The sequence below is a fragment of the Misgurnus anguillicaudatus genome, unplaced genomic scaffold (genome assembly GCF_027580225.2).
Source record: "Misgurnus anguillicaudatus unplaced genomic scaffold, ASM2758022v2 HiC_scaffold_32, whole genome shotgun sequence".
Lineage (NCBI taxonomy): Eukaryota > Metazoa > Chordata > Actinopteri > Cypriniformes > Cobitidae > Misgurnus > Misgurnus anguillicaudatus.
In genome coordinates this window covers 2,023,584-2,050,265 of record NW_027395282.1, presented here as the reverse complement: position 1 = coordinate 2,050,265, position 26,682 = coordinate 2,023,584, and the positions used below count along the sequence as shown (strand labels likewise).

Genomic DNA, 26,682 nt, shown 5'->3' with positions numbered 1-26,682 from the left:
TCCCCCTGTCAAGTACATACAGTAAAACCTGGACCTACATGACTTCCTTTAAACCCACATGAATAAAAGCTGTTTGAATGATGTCGGCCAAGTGTGCTGATTTGGCTTAAAGGGTTACTTTACTACGTTTTCATAAACTATATTGCAAAGACATACAAAATCTGTACTGAGAAACAAATAGCTGACTGTTCCAGTCTGCAAAAGCAATAGGGTACCATGGAAACTACAAATTTTTTCATGACACTGTGGGTTGAAAACATGGCAATTTTTGTTTTGGGGTTAATTAGGATTGTATTTTTGAAGGAAAAGCCACTTGAATTTCACTTCAGTGTTAACTAAAGTGTTACCAGGTAATGGGTAAAATTGCATTTCACCTGCATATAAATACCTACACCAAGTCGTTCTTTTCAGCTGTAAAAGCACAAAGCTGTGAGTCATTAAAGAATAAAAATGTCTTTATAATAACTTATTTGTAATCTTTCTGTTCTCAGCCCATTTTAGGCAACATCCCAAGCCTCCACCGTCATCTCTCGTAACAATTGATTCCCCTCAGCCTTGGCCACGTCCCTCATTTTAAAAGACCCCGCATGCAATCACTTCATTCTTCAGTCTCATTTTCTACATCCATTCCGTCCTCCAAAGTGTCCCACTCGTCCTTTCCCAAGAGGCCTCTGTATTATTTGGTTGCATTCGGTTAATCAGGCGCGTATCTGGGTTGCAGGGTGGCACTGAATACAGAGCGTCCAGTGTGGTGATATAAGCTCCAGCATTCATAAGAGCTCCAGGTAGTGATATGAAGCGAGAGTCTGGATGTTCTGATGGCTATCAGACCTCCCACTCGATCTTGTGACTTGTTTGATGCTCTGCGCAGTACACGGTGGCATCCTGAGGCGGATCTGTATTGATCTGGCTTTGTTTGGCTCGATTCGAGAGGCAGGGAAGCGAATGGGATTTGGCGGAATAGCTGCATACCTGCCGATCTGATGTGCTGGGGAGCAAACCGATGAGGTTCGCAAATAAAAAATGATCAGGGGCAGGATTTTTAACTGTGCAAAACTTAAGCTGATCACGTTCGAGAAGTCCAAAGTTTTTGTTTCTATATCCATTATAATTGACCTTATATCCCACAGTGAACCCCAGAATGGGAACTACTCTACTAAAGAGGGTTGCACACCGGACAAAAAGCATCGCGTCGCATCGTGCGATGTATCTAGACATAGATGTAAGTTATGTAACTTTGTTTTTGTTTAATAAACTATTACCCCATCACACACAACTAAAGAAATTAAAATTAATTTAGAAATTCAGAAATGAGGATTTTAACATAACACAATCTGACACTGATGAGTCCTGAGCAAAAACTTTGGGCAGAGTGTTTAATGCATATTGTGTTGTGTAAATTTGATGGAACGAGTATATTTAATATATTTGGTTATTATTGAAAATAGTCTTTGTGGGTCTATTTAAAGAGATTATGTAAAGTTGTATTCTTTCAATATGCTTGATTACTTTATTGTACAATTGGTTCTTCTCGCTGATGATGAACGAACTAGAACCGACCCATAAATGTGGATTTATTACATTACTTTCATAATCCCTTCATTACTCTGCAGGCAAGCCCTCAGAGTGGAAGGAAGAGATGTGATATGAAATATGATATTAATAAATTCTGGAGGCTTCAGAATATTTTGAAAAGGTGCACGCTGTACTGGAGAACCCAGTCTCACGAAATTTCGTTATATAGTCACGTATTTTTCGATTCTTTTTTCGTGACATTATCACGAATTTCCGCGTTTTTTTGTGATTGTATAACGAATTCTTGTTTTCGTGGGATTATCACGTATTGGTTACTCAACTGTTTTGTCCTATTTTCTTACCATTGTCGCTTCGGTTTAGGGTTAGATTTACATAAAATGACATTCCTACCCAAACCTAACTCTAACCCCAATGCCAGGCGACATAAAAAAATACATCAGAAAAAATAGTATTAATGAATATATAAAGTGACATTCTAATGCAAGCACCAAATCTAACCCTAAACCGAAGCGACAATGGTTTAAAAATAGGAAAAAGCAGTTGAGTAACCAATACGTGATTATCACACTAAAACAGGAATTTGTTATACGATCACAAAAAAAGCGGAAATTCGTGATAATGTCACGAAAAAAGAATAAAAAAAATACATGACTATATCACGAAACTTTGTGAGACTGGGTAGTACAGCAGCTCAATTGATTAAAAAGGCGATAGAAATGGTATTGGATTGATATCGACATATACTCAAGGTTGTGGTATCGACATTGATATCCTACCCAGTCTCACAAAGTTTCGTGATATAGTCATGTATTTTTTTGATTCTTTTTTCGTGCTATTATCACGAAATTTCGTGTTTTTTCTTTATTGTATAACGAATTCCTGTTTTCGTGTGATTATCACTTATTGGTTACTCGACTGTTTTGTCCTATTTTTAAACCATTGTCGCTTCGGTTTAGGGTTAGATTTGGTGCTTGCATTAGAATGTCACTTTATATATTGATTTATACTATTTTTTCAGATTTATTTTTTTATATGTCACCTGCCGTTAGGGTTAGAGTTGGGTTTGGTTAGGGATGTCATTTTATGTAAATCTAACCCTAAACCGAAGCGACAATGGTAAGAAAATAGTACAAAACAGTTGAGTAACCAATACGTGATGATCACACGAAAACAGGAATTCGTTATACGATCACAAAAAAGCGGAAATTCGTGATAATGTCACGAAAAAAGAATAAAAAAATACGTGACTATATCACGAAACTTTGTGAGACTGGGTAGTACCGCAGCTCAATTGATTAAAAAGGCGATAGAAATGGTATTGGATCGGTATCGACATATACTCAAGGTTGTGGTATCGACATAGATATCCTACCCAGTCTCACAAAGTTTCGTGATATAGTCATGTATTTTTTTTATTCTTTTTTCGTGCTATTATCACGAAATTTCGTGTTTTTTCTTTATCGTATAACGAATTCCTTTTTTCGTGTGATTATCACTTATTGGTTACTCGACTGTTTTGTCCTATTTTTAAACCATTGTCGCTTCGGTTTAGGGTTAGATTTGGTGCTTGCATTAGAATGTCACTTTATATATTGATTTATACTATTTTTTCTGATTTATTTTTTTATAAGTCGCCTGGCGTTAGGGTTAGAGTTGGGTTTGGTTAGGGATGTCATTTTATGTAAATCTAACCCTAAACCAAAGCGACAATGGTAAGAAAATAGTACAAAACAGTTGAGTGACCAATACGTGATGATCACACGAAAACAGGAATTCGTTATACGATCACGAAAAAACACGAAATTTCGTGATAATAGCACGAAAAAAGAATTAAAAAAATACGTGACTATATAACGAAATTTCGTGAGACTGGGCTGTGATATCAGACATGAAAAAGTGGTATTGGCCCTGCCCTAGTTCTGGTTAGTTGCTTAAAGGCCCAGGTCAAAAGAATCAATTTAATAACAATGTGGCTAATGAAATCGTACAAAGTAAATCGAATCATACAAAAATGTATGATTATTAGACAAAATGCAGCAATGTAGTCCCACCGCTAACGACCAACGTCACAGCAGATTGTACAAAAACGTATAAAATTGATCGTACAAATTCATATGAATTAGCCACCTTATAAAATATGTATGAAAGAACTCACGCACAAATCTCTGTGAAAATCTGTATCTCACAGCTGCAATGTGATGTGTCATTTATGTACACCAAAGTATAAGTAAAAATAGTAATTCTTGGCTTGCTAACCCCCACTAATGACTAAATACCCTCTTAAAATATGACCCTGACCAGTAAATTAATTCCAGCTTACATTGAATGAGTTTATCAATCACATTTGACACTGTCTTTGTATCTGACACGACAGATTGAAGCGCTTCAGATAAAAAACAATCAGTCTAGTTGTCTCTCAAGGCAGCGGCCGTTCCCTCCAAACGGGCCGATATTTCATTTACTTTAGCTTATCAGTATTATAGACAGGTTTCATCTACTCATTGTGTCTGTAATTGTCATTTCAATTATACGAAATCAACCCCCTTTGAAGACATTGCTCACCTCAAATCTACATATGAAATGTGTTCATTATTCCTGTAAGTTTGCTGGGTTATTTCTGACATGGGTGCACTCGTACTGCCCTCTACTGATTCATGCATGTCATTTAAAATGTATGCGCCTTCCTCCATACTCATTTTTCATCCTTTTGTGAAGGATAAGCCTAGTCGCAAATGAATAGAGTGCTATTCACAAATGTGTAACCTGATTAGGAAAGAAACAGGGTGCGTTTTTACTTCATGCTGATTTTACAGTTTCCAACGTCGCAGTGAATAGAAACCAAGTACAAATTCACAGTTTGTGCTCGCATTAGTGTTTATATTATATTATATTATATTATACATGCTGTTTTATGGCTCTATTTACAATAGTGTTTCTCTATGCTCCTATTTACAACCTTGTAAAGCTTGCATTTTTGTTAATTGCGTTGACATGAATTATTCAAGTATATAAGTGTATTTATAATTTTAGCTTCAAGTTGTAGCTTCAAATAGTTATGACTCCTTTTGCTGGATTAACATCTGTTTATGCAGAGATGTAATTCCTGTTGGTGTAGTTTGCTCTATGTAAACCGGGATTTACTGTGGCTTTATGGCTGGTTCCTTTTCCCTTTATGCCTCAGGCCTTTCTGGTATCCCTGCACATAATGTACAAAGTTACTGAGTTTAGCCAAAGTCTCTTTAGGGAAGTCACATCACTTGGTGGCCATGTTTGCAGCAGCCCCAAGCAGTTATTTTAGTGATGCAAGACTAAAGTCTTCACATCTACTTGAAAGGGAAAAGACGGATATCTCTAAAATCAAAATCAAAAACATATTTCTGACCAACAATTAAACCTGACATCAACTGTACCATAAAGTTTCTTAAGCTCAAATTGCAAAAACACCTTTTTTTGCATGCGCACAGACTGGCAAACAACTCTCAGGCTGTGCCCGAAACTGCCAACTTCCATACTATATAGTAGGCGAAAAGCATATAGGCGAGGCAAGTAGTATGTCCGAATTCATAGTATACAGTATGCGAAAAGTGCCTGGATGACCGAATACTTCCGGCAAGATCTCAAAGTGTTCATTCGATGCTATCCCGTAATCCCCCAAGAGCAGAGTTATCCAGTGAAGAAGAAGATGGAACGGTTTTGTTTTATTTAAAAATGCCCAAAAGCGATAACGCAGCTCTATTCAAATGCAAATATATTAACTCTTTCCCCGCCATTGACGCATTATCTTGTCAATTAAGAGAAAACTTTGCATAAAAAAAGTGTTCCTGATGGATTTTTATGTTAATCTGCAATACCGCACTTACCTAATTTATGAAAACATTATTTACTAATTTTAAACTCTATGTTTGATAATCGTTCTGAATCTGATCTCTAACAAAATTCCTTCACAAAAGCAATTATTTCAGTTTTTTGCTAAAAAAATTATTTTGAAAGAAAAATACCCATATTTAAGAGTTTATAAACAAAGAAAAAATATAGATTGGATGAAAGTTTTTTCCTCGTTTTGTTTGTTTGAAAACAGAGGGTCTGCTCTTTCATTTGATATATTTGTACATTTTTATATGTTTAATGCCTTCCAGAAAAAAAATCTTTTTTACATACATACACATTAGGGGATGTAATTCTGCGTTCACACCAGCCACAGTAGAGGCATCAAGCGCGAGTGATTTCAATGTTAAGTCAATGTGAAGACGCATTGACGCGCATCTGGAGGTCTTGCGGCGCGAATAAGGCGTATAGTGCGGCGCGATAGACGCGATTCCGCCTCATTAGCACGTCTAGTTCGCGCAAATGGCGCAAACTGAGCATTGCCATGGCAAACGCGCAAGTTGAAAAATTTGAACTTTGGTGGAAAAATTTGTCACGTTAACCAATCAGGGGCTTGCTCTAGTAGTGACGGGATAACAGGGAGTGGAGTCGCAGAAGCCCCCATGACACGAATTTCTGCGTGAATGTCTCGATGACTAGAATTTCACGTGCAAATGAAGCGAGTAAACTCAAACTGTTCAAGTGGCAAACTAGTCACGGTAGATGCGATTTTGACCCCTTAAACATGGCTGGTGTGAACACATGGTAAGAATACATCGAGATCGATCGATACATCGATTTTATTTCTAACGATCCAATACATTGTTGCCACACGTTGTAACGTCCATTTACGTATTTCCGCCAAAGCGCACATTTCTGTTTATTTTCATCGTCAGCAAGTGAATGTAACGAAGCGGTTGTAGTAGCGAAAACACAGCGAAAGAAAGCGTGTGTTTAGCACTGCAGGTGATATTGTCCATGCAAAACGTAGTGTCCTCTCTCACATGTTGATCACTTGATTTTTTTTAAAAGAAATATCTCTTAAAAAGGGACGTTCTGTGACAGATCAAATGCTTAGGTTTAACAGCTTTGTTTTTTATATTAATTTATTTTTCAATTTATTAAATATATTTCTAAAAGTACCTCAGTTATTGTCACTATTACACATTTTGGCACAAAATACTGAAAGACTTTGACTGTTGCCATCATAAGCTTGATTTTATGTGACATTTTGCCCTCGCTATTAATTTTTCTTTATTTAAAAAAAGTGTATTTTATGTTATTTTGTTCCAATTGGGGCAGAGATTGTGCCATTTTCAAAGAGTTTAATGAAATGTTCATGTTATCTATTTTGGTTGCATTTGTAAGTACAAATGTAACTGCCTAATTAGGCACATAATATAAAATATTGATTTATCGATTAATTGACTCAAATCGTAATTGCATCAAAGAAGTGTTTGATGTACAAAAAAAAATCATCATACCTTTATTTGTTCTTTTTATTATCACCTCTCAAATATAAGTAGGTTTTTTAAAAAATAAAAAATTTTGCGTTTTTGTGAAGGACTTTTGTTAGAGATCAGATTCAGAGCTGTCATCAAAACTTACACGGAGTTTGAACTGTTTGACCTAAGAGAATACTTCTGGGTTTTATAAGTTGTGTAAGAGCACCACCTGGTGGATAATAGCGGAAATATGGATTGCCAGAAAAACTCGTCAGTGCCAGGGAAGCGTTTTCTCTTAATTGACGAGTTAATTTGTCAATGTTGGGGAAAGAGTTAAGATCAGTAAGTGACTCTATCATACCAGTCTCTTGCAACGTATTTACTGAAAATACCAATAGACACAAACATTGGCGTTGTAAGCAAAAAAAAAAAAATAAAATAAATTGTGGGTGGGTCCAAAACATTTACTAGTAGATGCCATTTTCTTATATTCTGGTGTCTTTAAACAACTGCTTTTATAGCCTAAAAGCTTTATTTACCTTGTTGTTTAATTAAGCAGCAAGCGTGAAAGTCAAGGCTGTAGCTAAATCGCAGAACAGAGTTTAATTAATTAGGGCTTTCCTTAATTGGATTTGACTGACAGCTCTCTGACAAGTGAACATGCACAAAAGTAGATAAAAAGTGAGTGGGTCCAATATCATTGGTCTTAAAAAGCGGGTGGGTCTTGTCCCTCCCGCATATAATGGTTCTGATGCCCGTGGACACAAAGAGACACATAAAAATAAAAAATTTTGACATACAGTTGTAATATTGCCTAGACTTTTAAGATTACTAAAAATCTCATTGCTATCCAGAAGATTTCATCAGTGGTACTTCACCCATGTACCGAGATCATCTGAAACTGCTTAGCTTTTCAGAAAAGCAAAAGTCCTTCTGCAGTGCTTAGAGGGTAAATGAAAGTTCTGCACTTTGTTTTACGGCCGTTGGAGCACAAACGTGGCAGTGATAGACGCGGGAGGTTAAACACACCATGGATCACTAAACAAACAACGCTAGAGGCAAAAGCTCAAGGTAAACAGGGAGTAAATTAAAACAGTGTCCCTTTTCTCTTGCTGATGCACCAATGCCATCATAAAGGCCTGATATTAATAAACATCAGCATTTTACTCTGGTTTACTGCACTTGCGGTGCAGCTGATGACCAAGGAGGTTTCTGATGGGCTTTTCAGACCTGAATCAATTTTTTACTACCATTATGTGACTGGACATGTGCACCATAAAGACGTCAAGCCACATTACTTTCCTATGGATTGTTGGTTTTTCCTTCCTGTGCAATGCTATAGATGTAGTTTTGACCGGAAGTTCATTTCGGTTCAAGCACGTAACTGTGACAACATGTGTGCATACAATGTCTAAAGTAAGTATCCAAATTATTATTATTATAGACCAATAAAAAATATCATTGACCGGACAATCAGATTGAAGTTGCACGTGAACAGTCAGTCTAATCAGAATCTGAGGTTCTAACAAATCTTATTGTAGCAACTAAGAAAGGTAATACACACAATAAAGAGAAATATCCACCTCGAGCTTTGAGCGTGTGGCCATATGGCGTCTGAATCCGAACAGAGCGCAGGTTTTCTCCGATATGCTTGAGTCCCGGTGGACGGGCAATCAGGATGTTGCAGAAAGAAGGAAGCACTCCAGAGAGGCTCTGATCAAAGCGTCTTTTTCAGCGCCGTTGTCTTGTTGACTTGTGATGACACAAGCATAGACTGATGAATATTTGATCCCATCCGGGTTGCACTTGACACATCTAGCGCAAACCAAAAGAGCCGCAACACAATTTGGAGCAGCGCATGAACGTCTGCTGTGTCTGGCAACTGGCCTATTATTTTGCTCTTTTTTAAAAGAAAGCACGGCAAGAGAACGTCAGCAGGAGAATACATATTTGTGTCCTGTTTGTTTATTGATGGCATCTGTGCCACTTTTTCAGAGAAACAGGAACGGCAATGAACTTCTGTAGCCGTGCATTGCAAAAGTCCTGTTTTGAAGTATTCAGTGCACATTTTTAGATATATTTACTATAGAAAGTGAAGAAGACACATGATGTGATTAGGATAGTATAACATCTTGCAGTTGATGGAGATTTGTGGGATGCACATCAGGGGTACGAAGCTCCCGTCACACCACATCCCAAAGATGCTCTATTGGGTTGAGATCTGGTGACTGTGGGGGCCATTTTAGTACAGTGAACTCATTGTCATGTTCAAGGAACCAATTTGAAATGTTTCGAGCTTTGTGACATGGTGCATTATCCTGCTCAAAGTAGTCATTAGAGGATGGGTACATGGTGGTCATTAAGGGATGGACATGGTCAGAAACAATGCTCAGGTAGGCCGTGGCATTTAAACGATGCCCAATTGGCACTAAGGGGCCTAAAGTGTGCCAAGAAAACATCCCCCACACCATTACACCACCACCACCAGCCTGCACAGTGGTAACAACGCATGATGGATCCATGTTCTCATTCTGTTTACGCCAAATTCTGACTCTACCATCTGAATGTCTCAACAGAAATCGAGACTCATCAGATCAGGCAACATTTTTTTCAGTCTTCAACTGTCCAATTTTGGTGAGCTCGTGCAAATTGTAGCCTCATTTTCCTATTTGTAGTGGAGATGAGTGGTACCTGGTGGGGTCTTCTGTTGTTGTAGCCCATCCGCCTCAAGGTTGTGCGTGTTGTGGCTTCACAAATGCTTTGCTGCATACCTCGATTGTAATGAGTAGTTATTTCAGTCAAAGTCGCTCTTCTATCAGCTTGAATCAGTCGGCTCATTCTCCTCTGACCTCTAGCATCAACAAGGCATTTTCGTCCACAGGACTGCCGCATACTGGATGTTTTCCCTTTTTACGCAAATCTTTGTAAACACTAGAAATGGTTGTGCGTGAAAATCCCAGTAACTGAGCAGATTCTGAAATATTCAGACCGGCCCGTCTGGCACCAACAACCATGCCACGCTCAAAATTGCTTAAATCGCCTTTCTTTCCCATTCTGACATTCAGTTTGGAGTTCAGGAGATTGACCAGGACCACACCCCTAAATGCATTGAAGCAACTGCCATGTGATTGGTTGATTAGATAATTGCACTAATCAGAAATTGAACATGTGTTCCTAATAATCCTTTAGGTGAGTGTATATATACAGTAAATGTGATTGTGTTATTTTAATGTAGTATAATTGCTGAGAATTGCAAAAAATCAAAGCATTGTAAAAGCTCCACAGAACCACGTTTTTTTTCCCAAGTCAACCCATAAATGGCTCACAGTTAATTATTTGAACTATTCACAGTGATTTAGCCAATCACCTGTAGTCTTTCAATGGACCTCTATTAGCACCAAATATAAGTCACTCATTTGTGTCTCCCAGCAGAAGCTGCATCCCTGCTGTATTGTCTTTTATTCAGCATCGCAGGGTTATTGCTTGTGGTGCACAATATCCTCAGGGAAGATCAGGCAAATTTAATTCTCCCAATACTGTTCCCATGAGAGAGCTTTTATGATGGATTGGGCCAGAGGACGAATGACTCTTAAACCAGTAAACATGGCTGCTGACCAGAAAGGGCCTTGTTGGTCATTGCTGTGTGGTTGTAGGCAGTATGAGTGGTTTGTTTGTGCTTTTTGGTGGTTATATGATTGATGGGGGTTGCTAATTGATAGAAGATTGGAAGAGGCCACCCCCAAAGACAGAAAAACAAACCAAACTTTAGGCTAGGGTAACTATTTTTCACCAGACAGAAAGGCATCAAGAATAGTCATTAACAAAGCTTTATGATTGGATGAAATGAAATAAAAAATATAATAGTTTGATACTGCAGGACTTTCATGTGCTGCCTGTTTCTGTTCTTTGCTTTAGAAATACAAAAAGCTCAAGAGCTTGGCAGTTTCATTACCTTCTGTTTCTCGGGTCATTGCCTTGTTTCAAGGTTTACTTCATGTTCAACCTCCTTATATAAATGTTTTGAGGCGCACTCTCTTTAAAATTGAATCAATTACTCTCCCTACATAATTTATTTTATAAAACACTGTTGATATATGTATTCTAGAGGCTTAGACCTTTCCAACAATATATAGTTTATTGTGATATACATAAAATTTATATGGAAAATATTGATGTAAACTTAGGTGTCCCGTGAGAGGGACAGCGCCACTTAAGGAGTTAATGGTCACAAATTTGTGCTAGCCAGGGCCTGAGACAGAAACAGCCTCTTATATGTGGTCCTCCCACATTTGATGTTATGATCATTTGTTCAAGCAGTCTTTTTAATGACCTATATGGTGGTATCACTTTCAAATAGCTAAACTTTATGCTTTGACTGAGACATTAAAGAGCACCTATTTTATTGCTAAAAAACAATGCACTGCAAAAAAATGACTTTCTTACTTAGTATTTTTGCCTTGTTTTCAGTAGAAATATCAAAAAATTCTTAAATCAAGATGTATTTTCTTGATGAGAAAATGACCTAAGAAAATAAGTCTAGTTTGTAGACAAAACATAACAAATTTAAGCGAATTTGTGCCTTAAACGAGCAAAAAAATTGCCAATGGAATAAGAATTTTTTTTGCTGAATTTTTCTTGTATTAAGTAAAAAAACAAAAACAAAAAAAACCTCTTATTCCATTGGCAGATTTTTTTTATTGTTTTAAGCACACATTCACTTAAATTTGATATGTTTTGTGTAAAAACTAGATTTTTTTTCTTAGGTAATTTTGCTCATCAAGAAAATACATATTGATTTAAAGGTGCAGTGTGTAATTTTTAAAAGGATCTCTTGACAGAAATGCAAAATGATATACAAAACTATATTATCAGGAGTGTATAAAGACCTTTTTATAATGACCCGTTATGTTTGTATTACCTTAGAATGAGACGTTTTTATCTACATACACCGAGGGCCATCTTGTGCCGCCATGTTTCTACAGAAGCCCTTAACGGACAAACTCTTTGGCTAAGTTGTCTCCGTCAATGATGTTTTTCCGGTGGCGGCTACTCTAGCTTCTCTATGCGTTTCAAAAGCGAGGAGTGAGCAGTGGGCTAAGCCGTTGGTTGCAATTCGCAACCTCACCACTAGATGCCACTAAAATGTACACACTGCACCTTTAAGAATTTTTTTATATTTCTACTTAAAACAAGACAAAAATACTAAGTAAGAAAGTCATTTTGTGTATTTGGTATAATACAATGTGTTTGCGTGGTTTATGGTTAAAAACATATTATTTTCCACATATTGTACATTTTTGATATCTTCTCTTCCTCAAACCCTTTGATTTTGTACAAAACTCATCGATCTGAAAAGCACTGTGTCCTTGATTGGCCAGATAATCTGTATGTTGTGAATACCTCTGACATCAGCAGGAAATGTTATGCTCCTTACCATGTTTGAAAGATTGTCAGGACTCTGCCACGAGAGTATGGTTTTATATTTATGTTTTATTGTGATGGCAGAGTTCTGACAGTCTCTTGTTTAATGTGGAGGTTCATGCCTTGTTAAGTGTGGCATGTGCCTCTGGTGTCTCGGTTCTAGTCCCCGCCCCCTTGTTCTCCCTGTTAATTATTCATTATTAGTTCATCCCTTGCACCTGTGTTGCCCTCGTTTAGTTTCCCTATTTAGTCTCCTCTTGTCTTGTGCTGGTTCATTGTGTTCATTCGTGCCCTGTTGCTGTTTGTCATGTTGTTCTTCAGTTTAGTTTAGTCTTGTTAATCAAGTTGTGTATGTATTTGATATATCATGTTTAATGTTGAGTTTTGCCCCCTCGTGGGCTTTTGTTTTCTTGTCGTGTCAATAAATGTTCTTTGTTCACTCCCTGACATCGCCTGCGCTTGGGTTCTGTTGTTCCACGTCTCATATCCTGACAAAGATTTGCTTACAATGCAATACTAACAGAAGTTAACTTACAGGGTGTGAGTCAGAAGCGGGAGAAATTATGATAATGTCGGTCTACACTATCATTTGGGGTTTGTACCTTTGCATATTGTTAACATGAACCAATACACACTTACACACCAAAGGAAATGAAAAATCGTGAATCGGACCATAGGTGCTCTTTAACATACCTGTAAACCGCTGTGCTATATACACCTATAATCCTAAAAGAGAGAGAGAGAGAGAGAGAGAGAGAGAGAGAGAGAGAGAGAAACTTGCTGGTGAACAGGTGCAGCGATGCTCTCCTTCATCTTTCCAAACATCTCCACCCTGTGGCCTCTATCTATTTCAGTGATGTGAAGTAAATGAATAGCTTTGTCGGCTAATTTTCCACACACAAAAGCTGGATAAAGATCCAAATAAGTGAAACACCAGTTGACACGCACACACAGTTCACTCCCGCTGCTTCAGAGGTCCTGAGGCGTTGAAATGATGCTGCGCTGCATCATGGTCATTACTGTCTGTGTATGAAGTCGCTGTATCATGCTGACACTTTAATGTCTTTTAAATATCTCGCTACATCGTTCCCACTGGAGAGTCTTCTGGATTTAATACATGTGGAACATTTAATACAAACTTCTGAGTTATCTATTTGGGAACTGGTAAATAATATGCAATAACGAATGCATTACCTAATACTGATATTCTATTCAATTTAATATAATTTTTCATGTGCATTGTTGCAAAGCAGCTTTGCAGAAGCATTTTTACACAAAAATAGAGATTGTAACAACGAAAGCATGTTAACAAATCAAGTATGCAAAAATATTATAATGCAGTAGTAAAAAAAATATAACAGTGAAGTACTGTGCATATATTTACATTCATGTATTTCATTCAAAGTGACCTACAGCATGTTCATCATACCTGCTGAATACACAGGTGTGTGTTTTTAACCTCGCAGATGATTAACAAGAAAAATACCATTTTGGGTTATTTTGAAGGAAGACTTGAATATAGAAGTAGAAAATCATAGCGCCTTGACTTGGGCCAAAGCTAACACCTAACAACCAGTCACAGCACCTTAGCAACCACATAGCAATACCCTAACAACCTCCAGAACAACATGCATAATATAACATATTCTATGTTTGTACCAGCAGCTGCCAACTTTACTCCAAGCTTGTGTTTTATCCACAGGAAAGAAGAAAATATAGATATGCAAACAGTCACCAGAGACGAAAACTCAATGGTTAACTGTGCGTGTTGATATAGCGGAGTAATTTATTTTTGCATTTTAAAATATGCACATTTTTAATACTCACAAACAACACAACTCAAATCATAACTGCCCACTTACACCCCCTCTGCAATCATCCTTCTCTCTGTTTATCTGTTGGTCTGTCTATGGCTTAAATGAAATTTTTAGGGATCCATACAGTTAAATTCTCATATTTTCTGCCCTTGTTGGGAGTGCTTAGTAATTGCATTTTACAATAAAAATATATAGAAAATATATTGAATGTTGATTGAATGTGATAATAGAGTACATGCCATTTTTGTATAGACGGTTTCAGCAGTAACAACATAAACAAGGGTCTGTCGCGGTCCAGACGTAACTTCTGGTAAACTTCGCTAATAATAAATAACAACAAAGTTCTTTAAACGTAGTTTATAACAAGCAAAAAACAACACATAGTTTACCAAGGAAATCAAAACATTTGTTATTTTCGACGAGGCATTTGTTCAAGAGATCAGTTTAGCAACTAGTCAGACCATAAAAAAACGAAACCGGAAGTAAAGTTCGGATCCAGACGTGTATCGTGTCAGCGCATGTGCGTCCGATGAAACCTTCTATATGGTTTAGAAACATTTTATAATAAAAAAATATATATATAAAAATGAATACACTGCAAAAAATGATTTTCAAGAAAAACTTTTCTTAGTATTTTTGTTTTCAGTAAAAAATATCTAAAAATTCTTAAATTAAGATGCTTTTTCTTGATGAGCAAAACGACCCAAGAAAATAAGTCTAGTTTTTAGACCAAAAATATCAAATTTAAGTGATTTTGTGCATAAAACAAGCAAAAAAATCTGCCAATGGGTAGTTAATAAATAAATTTTTCTTGAATTTTTCTTGAATTTAGTGTTTACGAGAAAATTATTAATTTTTGCTTACCCCATTGGCAGATTTTTTTTTTATTGTTTTATGCACAAAATCACCTAAATTTGATATTTTTGGTCTAAAGTGCACATTCGAAGGACACATCATTATCCCATCACATCTCAGGTACACTTCCATAATATACTTAAAGTGCTCTATTTTCGCACACTAATTTTGTTAATATACTAAAAATTCATCTTATACGTACTTCTTAAGATGTTGTTAAGATTATCTAAGTGTACTTCGCTGTGCTATTTTGAGACACCATGAATATGAATTAAAATGCACTTTTAACATACTATCTCTGTATTAAAAATATGTATTTATTTAACACTTGTATTAAACTTGAACCCAATTTTCATACAAAGATGTGTTCAAGTTTACTACCAGTAGTACCTAAATACATTTTTCAAATACATTTTTGCACATTTTAGTTCATATTTATGGTGTCTCAAAATAGCAAAGTGAAGTACTGTTTTGGCGATCTGCCGGGAGGTGTGCCTGTGTGCGGGTGCATGTTGATGTGACAGGTGCTCGTAATAGCGAGCAGCAGCTCCACAGCGCGCTTCAGCAGGTGAGAGAGATTATTAATTAGCAGCACACGGAAAAACCCAGATAATAAAAGCAGCGCGAGTTGTTCAGTTGTTTTTCAACGTAGCTGAAAACAAGCTGCTGAATTAACACGAAATCTCGAAAGCTCATGGGAAAAGGAAAAGATCAAAAGGGCTACCGGTAAGCTCACGCATCTTTTGGAGACTGCTTAAATTATTTATTAAACTTTAATTGAAGATGTTTGTTTGGAGTACATTTTATAATGGATTTTGTGGATTTTGCTTAAATGAGGAAAATCTTAGTAATGTTTTCATCTCTTCACATGAAAACATTAAAGTCTTAAAACACTGTACTGATACAATGCTAGAAAATAATTATAAAAATCAGAAAATAACTTTTGTTGTTGAGTAACTGCATTTTTGACATGTAAGTTTGTGATGTGTTATTTAATTCATTATGAACAATGTATGTTTATGAAATGCCTAATTTAACCTGTATTTACCTTGATAAATGAGATAATTATCAGTCTGTTTAAAATATACTTACCCTTTGTCTAAATTAAATGTATTTTGTTGTAAATTGTACTTAATTTAAATTGTGTATTTTTTGTATGTTCAAAGGTTTTTCACCTTACATGTTTACTGGTCAAATAAATTGAAGAACAAGTGAAATCCTGAGTCTGGTCAAATCCTTCCCTTTTTCAAGTGTGGGAAGCCATGATGTTTAGATACACTTGACAGTGAAAAACCGCCTGTGACAGTGACCAGCGAAAACTCCACTTGCGGCCACAGCCAAGAGGGCCTGGAAGATAAAGCCTGTTGTCCATCAACTGGAGAGAACAAAATGGCAATGTCACTCGATGATTTGAAAGTAGAGAGGACCACAGCTAAGAGACTTTTCTCCCGTCTTGCCAATAGCATTACGAGGACCCACACAGAGATGTCTATAGAGGAGTTGAAAGAGAACTTCAAGAAGCTTACACTAGAGAGCTCCAAAGTAATGGAGGCAAATGAAGAAATAGAGGCTGTTTATATGGCAGAGTCTAAGGCAGAGGAGCTGGACGACTTACTGAGAGCCGACATTGAAAAGACGGGGGAATCTTGTAAGCAGAAGACTAAAGAAGTTAAACTCTTAATTCGAGACACACTCTGGAACGTATATGGAGCAAAAGAACTGTCCCTAGCTATACATGTGGCAGAGAGGGAGTGCAAGAATGTCTCCGCCATCCAGCTAGATGAAACTCTGGAGGCATATGAGTTTATGCTGACTCACTTAGAGAAGTTGGTGCTCAAGGCAAAAGAAGCGCACCTTAACTGGAACCGTTGGGCTCCGCCTGCTGAGCAAAAAGACTATGATGGCCGCCTAAGAGAGCTTGAGGTGTACCTTCCCCAGCTGGTGTCGCGGAAAGCCGCCTTCATCAAAGCAGCAAGGATGAAAACGGACACCGAAGAAGAACATCCAGGCCGTCGTTTAGCTCCAGTGGCAGCGATAAAGCTAAAGGCCACAGCCTTACCAAAGTTTGCCGGTAACCAGCGAGGCTACTACAGATGGAGGCAAGAATGGGAGGCTCTGCAGAAACAAGGTGAACCAACTGGTTCTAAAGAAGTGAAAAAGTTCCAACTGCTTGATAGCCTCGATGAGAAGATGGCCAGAGATATGTGCCTGTCAACATACGATTCATCAGATGAGATCTTCAGAATCCTGGAGAATCGGTTTGGGAACCAAGCCACCATTGCTCTCGAGATCGTCGAGGAGTTACAAGCAACTCCACCAGTCAGAAGTAGCCAGCCAAGGAAAGTTATTGAGCTCATCCAAACTGTGGGAAAGGCTCTTCATGATTTAAATGAACTGGATAGTGCAGATGCCATAAAGAACCCGATAGTGACTAAATCTATCGAGGGCAAGCTCCCAGAAACTCTGAAGAAAGACTGGCTCACTTATGCTGCTGATGAGAATAATGATGTAAACCGTCATAACCGCTTTGACAAGCTTATCATGTACCTGAAATCACAAGAATCTATATATGAACAATTAGATCAGCTAAAAGACGTCGTCGAACCTGCCAAGGAGAAGACCAAGTTTCTAAAGTATGCCAGAACAAAGACAACCGAGTCCAGCAGTGGAAAAATAGGCTGCATTATTTGTGGTGACCCAAAGCACGGAAAGAAACTATATTTCTGCAGAAAATTTAGGGTTAACCTAAAGCCATTGGAGAAGAGGGAAGCAGCACAACAAATAGGTGCTTGTAAGAGATGCCTCGAAGTCCACAACGGGGACTGCTGCAGGAAAATTACTTACCTGTGCAGAAATCCAGAGTGCAAAGATCAGCACCACTATCTTCTCTGTCCATTTGCCAGATCCCAGCCTCAAAGGACACCCAAATCCAGTCCAGTGAGAACTGGGGACAAAAGATACACCGAAACTCAAGAAAAGTTTCTCTCCAAGCTCACACCGGAGCTGGCGCAGCAGTGTCAGGACGCCTTCTGTAATGTAGCATCCAGGGCATACAACTCCATTTCAGCTGAGAAAGGCCTTCTGGAGGACAACGGCTTAAATGAGTATCCAGTAATCTTAATGCTCCTTGATGTCACTGCAAACGATGGACAAAGAATCGGGACCCTCATTGATCTGGCATCAGACACAAACTACATAACACACAGAGCTGCGAGCAAGTTGAACCTGAGAAGTGAAGATGTAACACTGGTGGTTCACGGCGTTGGAGGGATGAAAGTGTCTGTCGCAACCAAGCGCTACCTCCTCAGGATACGTGTCAGCACTCCAAGAGGGACTCTGAAGTCACATCCACTGATCTGCTATGGACTTGATAAAATTGCAGAAGTTCACAGACATGTTCCAGCCGTCAAGCTACAGAAGATCTTCCCAGATGTTTCCCTCGAAGATCTTGCAAGACCAAGGGAAATACAACTCCTGATTAGCCACAGAGAAGGGCAGTTGGTACCCCAGAAAGTTCATTCTGTTGGTGACCTGGTGCTCTGGGATGGCCCGCTTGGCAAGACCATTGGAGGCACGCACCGGGACCTCTTTGAAGAAGTCAGCTTGATGGCACATACGTCAAAGACACACTTTGCAAGATCCATGAGAACTGCAGCAGTCAAATATACTGAACTCACTCATAAGAACCCCATTCGCCTGTTTCATGATCATCCCAGCACTCAGTCTAATACGGCCACTAGCAGCAGAGACTTTCTGAAGTGGTGGAAATGGGAAAGCATCGGAGCCGCTTGTGAGCCGAGATGTGGGGGATGTCGTTGTGGGAATTGCCAACCTGGTGGGAAAGAAATGACGCTGGTTGAAGAAAGAGAGATGGAGATTGTAAGAAATGGCTTGACATATGTGAACGGAGATCATCACAGTGCTGAACCCCACTGGCATGCCAAGTATCCATGGAGAGAGGATCCAGCATCTCTACCCAACAACAGGAGAGCGGTTGAGGCCACATTCTACAGAACAGAAAAGCAGTTGGCGAAGGAACCAGAGTGGAAAAAGGCCTATGCTTCACAAGTCCATGAAATGGTTAAGCGCAAAGCTGCAGTGAAGCTATCCAAAGAAGTTCTGCAGAGCTGGACCGGGCCTGTGTGGTATATAAGTCACCTGATTGCACCGAATCCACATTCAGTCTCCACCCCAGTAAGGCTAGTATGGAACAGCAGCCAGAAGTACAAAGGCCTGAGCTTGAATGACATACTGTTCAAAGGTCCTGATGTCTTGAATCCAATCAGAGCTGTCCTTCTGAGGTTCCGAGCTGGTGTCTTTGCTGCCCTTGGTGACATCCGCAAGATGTACAACTCTGTCTGGCTGGAAGAAAAAGAGGTTCACCTGCACAGGTTCCTGTGGCGTGATACTGAAGATTCAGAGATGGAGGATTTCGCCATAACAAGAGTCAACATCGGAGATAAACCTGCTGGTTGCATAGCCCAAGTCGCCATGCGAGAGACCGCTAATTTAGCCCCATTTAGCCACTTTAAAGAGGAGAAACGTGTACTGGAGGAAGACTCTTATGTGGATGACATCCTAACCTCTCACAACAACCTTGACCACCTGAAACTCCTCACATCCAACATCGAGCAGATCCTCAAAGCAGGAGGATTCCTTATGAAGCCTTGGGTCTACTCCAATCAAAGTGGGAGGAAAGAGCTGAGAAATGAAGAGATGGAGTCGAAGACCATGATTTTACCGAATCAGCTCACTGAAGAAGATAATAAAGCCCTCGGCCTCGGTTACAGTACTGAGGATGATAAACTACATGTCATGGTTGCAGTGAACTTTTCTAAGAAAAAGAAAAAAATGCGCTTTGGCCAGGACTTACTGAGGGATGAAGTAAGAAGACAAACTCCAGATCCACTCACCAGAAGAGAACTATTAAGCCAAGTCTCTGGTCTTTATGATCCACTCGGCCTGGTGGCTCCAGCAAAACAAAAGGGAGCCATTCTGATCCGAAGAGCTTTTCAAGAAGCAAAGGTGATGTACTGCATAGAAGACACCTGGGATGCTGCCTTGTCCAAAGAACTCAGAGAAGACGCCATAAAGCTCCTCGAAGAGTATGCCGACCTAAGATTGCTCAGATTCACCAGATCCCTCACGCCACCAGATCCAGGTGGAAGACCATGTGGCATCACCTTCTCTGATGGCAGTGAGCATGCGTATGGTGCCGTGCTGTACCTTCGTTGGAGCTGCAGTCATGGTGTTGTTATGAGGCTAGTTGAGTCTAAGGCCAAGCTGACCCCTTTAGACCAGAAGGGTGACCCTGTGAAGGCGGAGTTGTGCGGAGCAGTCTTCGCGGCGCGGCTGAAAAACTACTTCCAAAAACACTGCCGAATTGATGTCAAGAGATGGTATCATCTTATAGACAGTCAGACCATTTTGGGAGCAATACAGCGGGAAAGTTATGGCTACCAGACCTTCTTCGCGAACCGAGTTGGCGAGATCCAGACCAGCACCGACATTCAAGATTGGTGGTGGATTCCAGGGTCGGTGAACATTGCGGATATCATCACCAGAGGGGCCAGTCCCGATGACCTAACTGAGGAATCTGAGTGGCAGGCAGGTCCACAGTTTCTTCAGCTTCCTGAGAGTGAGTGGCCGAAAAAATCAGCTAAAGATGTTGCTGCACAAGCAAGAGACAATATCATAAAAATTCAGAAGAAAACATTTGTTGCTGTACTCACACGAAGTCAACAGAAATTGCAAAATCCAATCACAGTCCAGGAGACCGAGTCCAAGTCCAAAGAACCACCGGCAGTAGCAGCAGTCCAAAAGCTGTTGGACGAAAGGCGCTTCAGCAGTCTTAGACGATTGGTTGGGACGATAGCATGGACTCGTAGAGTAGCTAGGAGGTTTCTGTGTTCTAAAATTAGAGATAAAGAAAAGTGGGAGGCAATACAATCATCTAGCACCATCACTGTAAAGGAAAGACAAGAAGTGTTCCAGAACCTATGCTTGGCAGCACAAAAGGGTGTACACTTTCCGAACACGACAACAGACAGACTGGTTGTTTATAAAGATCAAACAAGTGGACTACTGATGTGTGGTGGCAGGATCCAGACTTTCAAGGAGGACCAGAGAGTTGTTCCCCTGTTACCTTTCCAGGCCTGGATCTCCACCCTCCTAGCCCGAGAAGCACACAATGAGGGACATGATGGAGTGGCAGGAACTTTGCTGCGGATGCGACAGAAAGCCTGGGTCATCAGGGGAAGAATTATTGCCCAAAAAGTTGTTGACAAGTGTGTAGTTTGCAGGTAGGCAAAAGCAAGAACCTGTCAGCAAATAATGGGGAACTTACCTGAAGAGAGGTCAAGCCCGGCTGCACCGTTTCAATTTACATCTATTGACTTATTCGGACCATACCAGGTGAAGGATGATGTCAAGAGGAGAGTGAGCATGAAAGTATGGGGTGTGCTCTTCTGCTGTATGTCAAGCCGAGCCATCCATGTCGAACTGGCAAACACGCTATCAACAGAGAGCTTTTTACTTGCTTACCAGAGGTTCACTTCTGTCCGAGGCCATCCTCTGAAGATCTGGTCCGATCCAGGTACGAACTTTATCGGAGCAAAACCTGTCCTTGAAGAGATGTATACTTACCTGAGACAACAGTGTAAAGGGTCACTTGAAGAATATTCTGCCAAGAATGAGACCTATTGGATGTGGAAAATCCTTCCAGCCGATGCACCTCACCGCAATGGCGCTGCCGAAGCTGCTGTCAAGATCACCAAAAGAGCTCTCCAAAGTCTTGGTAGAGGAGAAGGTCTTACCTTCAGTGAATTCCTGACAGTGCTCAAGCTAGCTGCCAATCTTGCCAATGAAAGGCCTATCGACGCCAGAGTGCAGTGCCGTGAAGACCGCATCCAATATATCACTCCGAACACCTTATTGCTTGGTCGAGCCACACAGAGTGGAGATTTCAAGTCATTCGACTACACCACTTACCCCTTTAAAAGGCTGCAAGAGATGCAGACTCTAGTTAACAACTTTTGGAAGTCCTGGAGCCAGCTAGCAGGTCCGAACCTGTTCATCCGCAGTAAGTGGCATACTGCCAAAAGAAATGTTGCCATTGGAGACATAGTTTGGCTCTGTGACCAGAATGCATTAAGGGGGCAGTTCAAAATGGCTAGAGTTGTCAGTGTGAATGCAGATTCCAAGGGCATCGTTCGGGATGTCCACGTGAAAGTCTCTCCGAGTGGGTGTGTTCAGGTGAAAACTGTAAAACCTATTGCCAAAGAGTCCAGGTCTAGGGAGAAGGATCTCCAGGGTACTATACTGCATCGGGACGTGAGGCGTCTCGTCGTTCTGGTCCCAGTGGAGGATCAATTTAGCGGGGATCAGCTCGCCTGAGAAGTGCGATCTTTCCAGGTCAAACCACGTAAAGATCGAGTGGGAGGTGTTTTGGCGATCTGCCGGGAGGTGTGCCTGTGTGCGGGTGCATGTTGATGTGACAGGTGCTCGTAATAGCGAGCAGCAGCTCCACAGCGCGCTTCAGCAGGTGAGAGAGATTATTAATTAGCAGCACACGGAAAAACCCAGATAATAAAAGCAGCGCGAGTTGTTCAGTTGTTTTTCAACGTAGCTGAAAACAAGCTGCTGAATTAACACGAAATCTCGAAAGCTCATGGGAAAAGGAAAAGATCAAAAGGGCTACCGGTAAGCTCACGCATCTTAACTGGACTTTGGAGACTGCTTAAATTATTTATTAAACTTTAATTGAAGATGTTTGTTTGGAGTACATTTTATAATGGATTTTGTGGATTTTGCTTAAATGAGGAAAATCTTAGTAATGTTTTCATCTCTTCACATGAAAACATTAAAGTCTTAAAACACTGTACTGATACAATGCTAGAAAATAATTATAAAAATCAGAAAATAACTTTTGTTGTTGAGTAACTGCATTTTTGACATGTAAGTTTGTGATGTGTTATTTAATTCATTATGAACAATGTATGTTTATGAAATGCCTAATTTAACCTGTATTTACCTTGATAAATGAGATAATTATCAGTCTGTTTAAAATATACTTACCCTTTGTCTAAATTAAATGTATTTTGTTGTAAATTGTACTTAATTTAAATTGTGTATTTTTTGTATGTTCAAAGGTTTTTCACCTTACATGTTTACTGGTCAAATAAATTGAAGAACGAGTGAAATCCTGAGTCTGGTCAAATCCTTCCCTTTTTCAAGTGTGGGAAGCCATGATGTTTAGATACACTTGACAAGTACACTTAGATCTTTTTAAGATTATCTTAAGAAGTACTAAAGAAGAATTTTTAGTATATTAAGTACAAAATTAGTGCGCAAAAATAGAGCACTCTAAGTACACTATGGAAGTGTACTTCTTTTTCACCTGATGAGCTGATGAGCTGCCAAATTCAAAAAGGGAATATAGTAAAAATACAGAAAATCTATGAAATGGGCAGCTCTTTAAAATCGCAATGAAACGGAAGTATCGATTGTCTTATTTTTCCCATGGTGGTGATGTATATCCGAGTGAAACAAAAAAAGTAGGGCGGGACTTAAATTCGTCTATCGAGAATTGATTGGATTGTTTAAAGTTGGGTCATGTTGCTAATTGCTAACTGCTGTGACCTTTTCCTGGACCCCGCCCACCTGCCATACCATATGACTGGAAGAAAATAGAGATCTTTTTTTAATAATGAAGCTCACAGATGAGTCATTTGAAAAAATACTACAAAATTTGTATTTTCAGTTTTTCATTTCAATTTAATTTCGACTTTAAAGTCACCATGAAACAGAATAGCGCATGTCTTCTTTTTCTATCGTGGCATATATATATATGAGAGAAACAGCTTCTGAAATTGGAAAAATAATGTGGGTCGGCACTTGATTTCGTCCATCGAGAATTGTTTGGATTGTTGGAAGTTGGGCCATGTTGCTAATTACTAATCACCACAATCTTTTCCCGGGCAGAAACAAGTATTCAATAGCCCCGCCCTCGCGCCATTCCTCATGATAGGAAGTAAAGAGAGATCGTTTCGAGGAGATAAGCATTTTTGATTAAAGATTATGAGGGCACATACATAAAAAATAAATAAAACATGCTATACCCATGATCCCTTTCTACCCGTTTCATGAACAGACTGGCTCTGCATCTTAAAATGCTGACACAGTAACATTGTACAGTACAGTAAGTCTTAGTTTCACAGCAAAAGTCACTTTTTAACTGAATCAGCCTCTTTTCATGTGCAGACAAAGCTTGTCGGCTCTATTGTATGTAAAACAATATTCCTATAATGTGTGTTGTTTTATAGCAAAGTAATTACCCTACAAGCATTGGTTCACGGATCATGGGTTAGATTACACAGGAGTTTAGATTGGAAATGTGTCACTCTCTGTATTGTAGACTACAAAGTATTAACTTGTTAGGTTGTAAACATTGTGTGGGTGTTTCACTAAACTGCTGTGGAGGTTATTTCTTTATGGTCCTAAAGCTTAAAATTGTTTACAAGATTTGAATACTTTAACCATGTCATAATCACAGAATTACAGTACATGATTCAGAAAATGGCATAGCTGCCAAAATGTAGTCTTTCGTGGGCCTTTTTGTGGCTGTCGGGCCTTGTTTTGTAGGCTAAAGAAAGAAAGGCAAATACACCAAGGATGGCATGAGGGTGATTTTCATTTTTGGGTGAACTATCAATCTTAAATTACACACAGCAACAGATTTTAAAGCCTTAACTACCATGTCATTTACAGCACAACATTTGCTAACCTAGAATATCAGAATAAAAAATGTACCCTCTTTTGCATTAGATCTGATGCAACAGCTTTCCATAAAACCAACAGACGGTTTTGTCCACGAATCTGATGTGTAAGTGCTTGAGAAAAAGAAAACACCGAAAACGTACCACACACACTTGTGTAAACCCCTTATCTTCAACTTTATTTAGGAAGGCAGCAGTTTGAGGGCAAAAAAAAGAGGAAAACAGAAAGGGAAAACTAGGGCATCAAACGTCCCGAAGGCTTTGAGCATACATTTTGCATTTATTAATCACAGAAAGCGAGTGGAGCAGAGAGAGAGAGAGAGAGAGAGAGGAAGAGAGAGAGAGAGAGAGAGAGAGAGAGAGAGAGAGAGAGAGAAGAGACGGTGACTTTGCATAAAATTATACTTAATAAGGACTAATGATTACTGCTCACATGAGTAATTTAATACGGCATAGACTGAAGCGTCTCGCGTTGCGGTATTGTTGCGCAGTTGCCTTGGCGACGCGCATCTGAAGTAGCTTTGATTTTGACATTGATTGACAGTTGAAAAAGTACCTCTCCCGTGTAAAGAAAGACGTAAGAAAGATTGCCTACTAGATTCGAAACTAGGAGCAAAGAGGGAATAGGCTATTTGCGAAGCCGAGGAAAACGGAAGGACTATGCTCTTCCTACAGGCTATTCTGAAGAAAAGGATACTTAAAGGTACCCAAATTTCTTTTAAAGTCTCAATTGCATTCAAAGACTTTCATTTATCACCATCTATTGTTCGTTTTGAGCATTGCATGATGACTTATCTGTGTTTACAGTAGCTTTCAAAACATTTATATTTGACGCGTAAAGTTTTGGTAATATGGCTTTACGCACGAGTGCCCGTCCGTTCCTGTTGCTTCATTGGTGGTGCAATAATAAACAGTTTGTCAATGACGGGTGAAAATGTGAGGTTATGTATAATAATACAAAGTTGAATGTGAACTCTGCACTTTGGATGTCTGGAGTGCCCTGTGTGCGCATAATGGGCATTTTCAAGGATGTTTTAAATACTCAAATCCGCCTCCATCAATCAGAGCACTGTATTACGCAAAGGCAGATTGCATGACAAGATGGAATTGCATCTGATTTATTTGATGGTTTGGATGAGCGTTTGTCCTTCGTTATCATTGTTCAGAACCGTGTTTACCAGCACACTCTTGCAGCTGTTGGTTTAACGGATGAAATATGAGACGTGATGTTTAACGGGAGAAATCTGCCACCTGTTGGTGAAAAAAGTATAAGTAAAATAAAATAGATGGATGTAGATGGAAGGATGGATGAATGAATGGAGACAGCTAGACAGATGAAAATATATTGAATAGAACAGGATTATTTCTAAATGTAAAATGTATTGGTGTACTGCTGTGGGGTTTTAAACTGATATTACAACTATTATTACAAACAGCTGTTTGGAGCTTTTTATACAGTAAACACCAGCCCTAATATTTCTTGAATTTTATTTATGTTCAAAATATATGTTTTTATGATTCATTTATATTCACTTCAGTTTCGCTCAGCCTGTTGTTTGTGTTACACAATGCGGTATACGATTAGAAATGCTCTCTGTCCTTATCTTCCTTATTTACAAGCTCCAGATGTCTCACATCCTCCACACACATTTGTTTGTTGTTATCATGAGTGTTCGACTGCATCCCGCTATTATTTGCACAGATATGCAACGACAGTCAAACAGCTGCAATACGCTTGCTCTGTTGAACCGTTCACTTGCCTATAGATAAAGGTGATAAATTTCCCTGCACTTTTTTGAAGAATTTGTTCTTGTCCAATCTCAGCACATGCAGTTTTCTTAAGCACATGCTGTGACAAAGAGCATTGTTATGATTCATAAGGAATTACAGTACTGGAGGTGAGGACTGTAGATAGCTTGTCGCTTCAGAAAACAAATCTCCTGTCCTGTTATATTTCACAGCCAAATG

At 39.2% G+C, this 26,682-nt stretch overlaps 1 protein-coding gene across 6 annotated transcripts in view; it reads left to right on the top strand.

Moving 5' to 3' along the window:
- LOC141348976 (glutamate receptor-interacting protein 2-like) overlaps positions 1-26,682 on the top strand; it is a 187,059-nt gene that overhangs the window by 87,429 nt on the left and 72,948 nt on the right. The gene's annotated exons all lie outside the window — the stretch shown is intronic.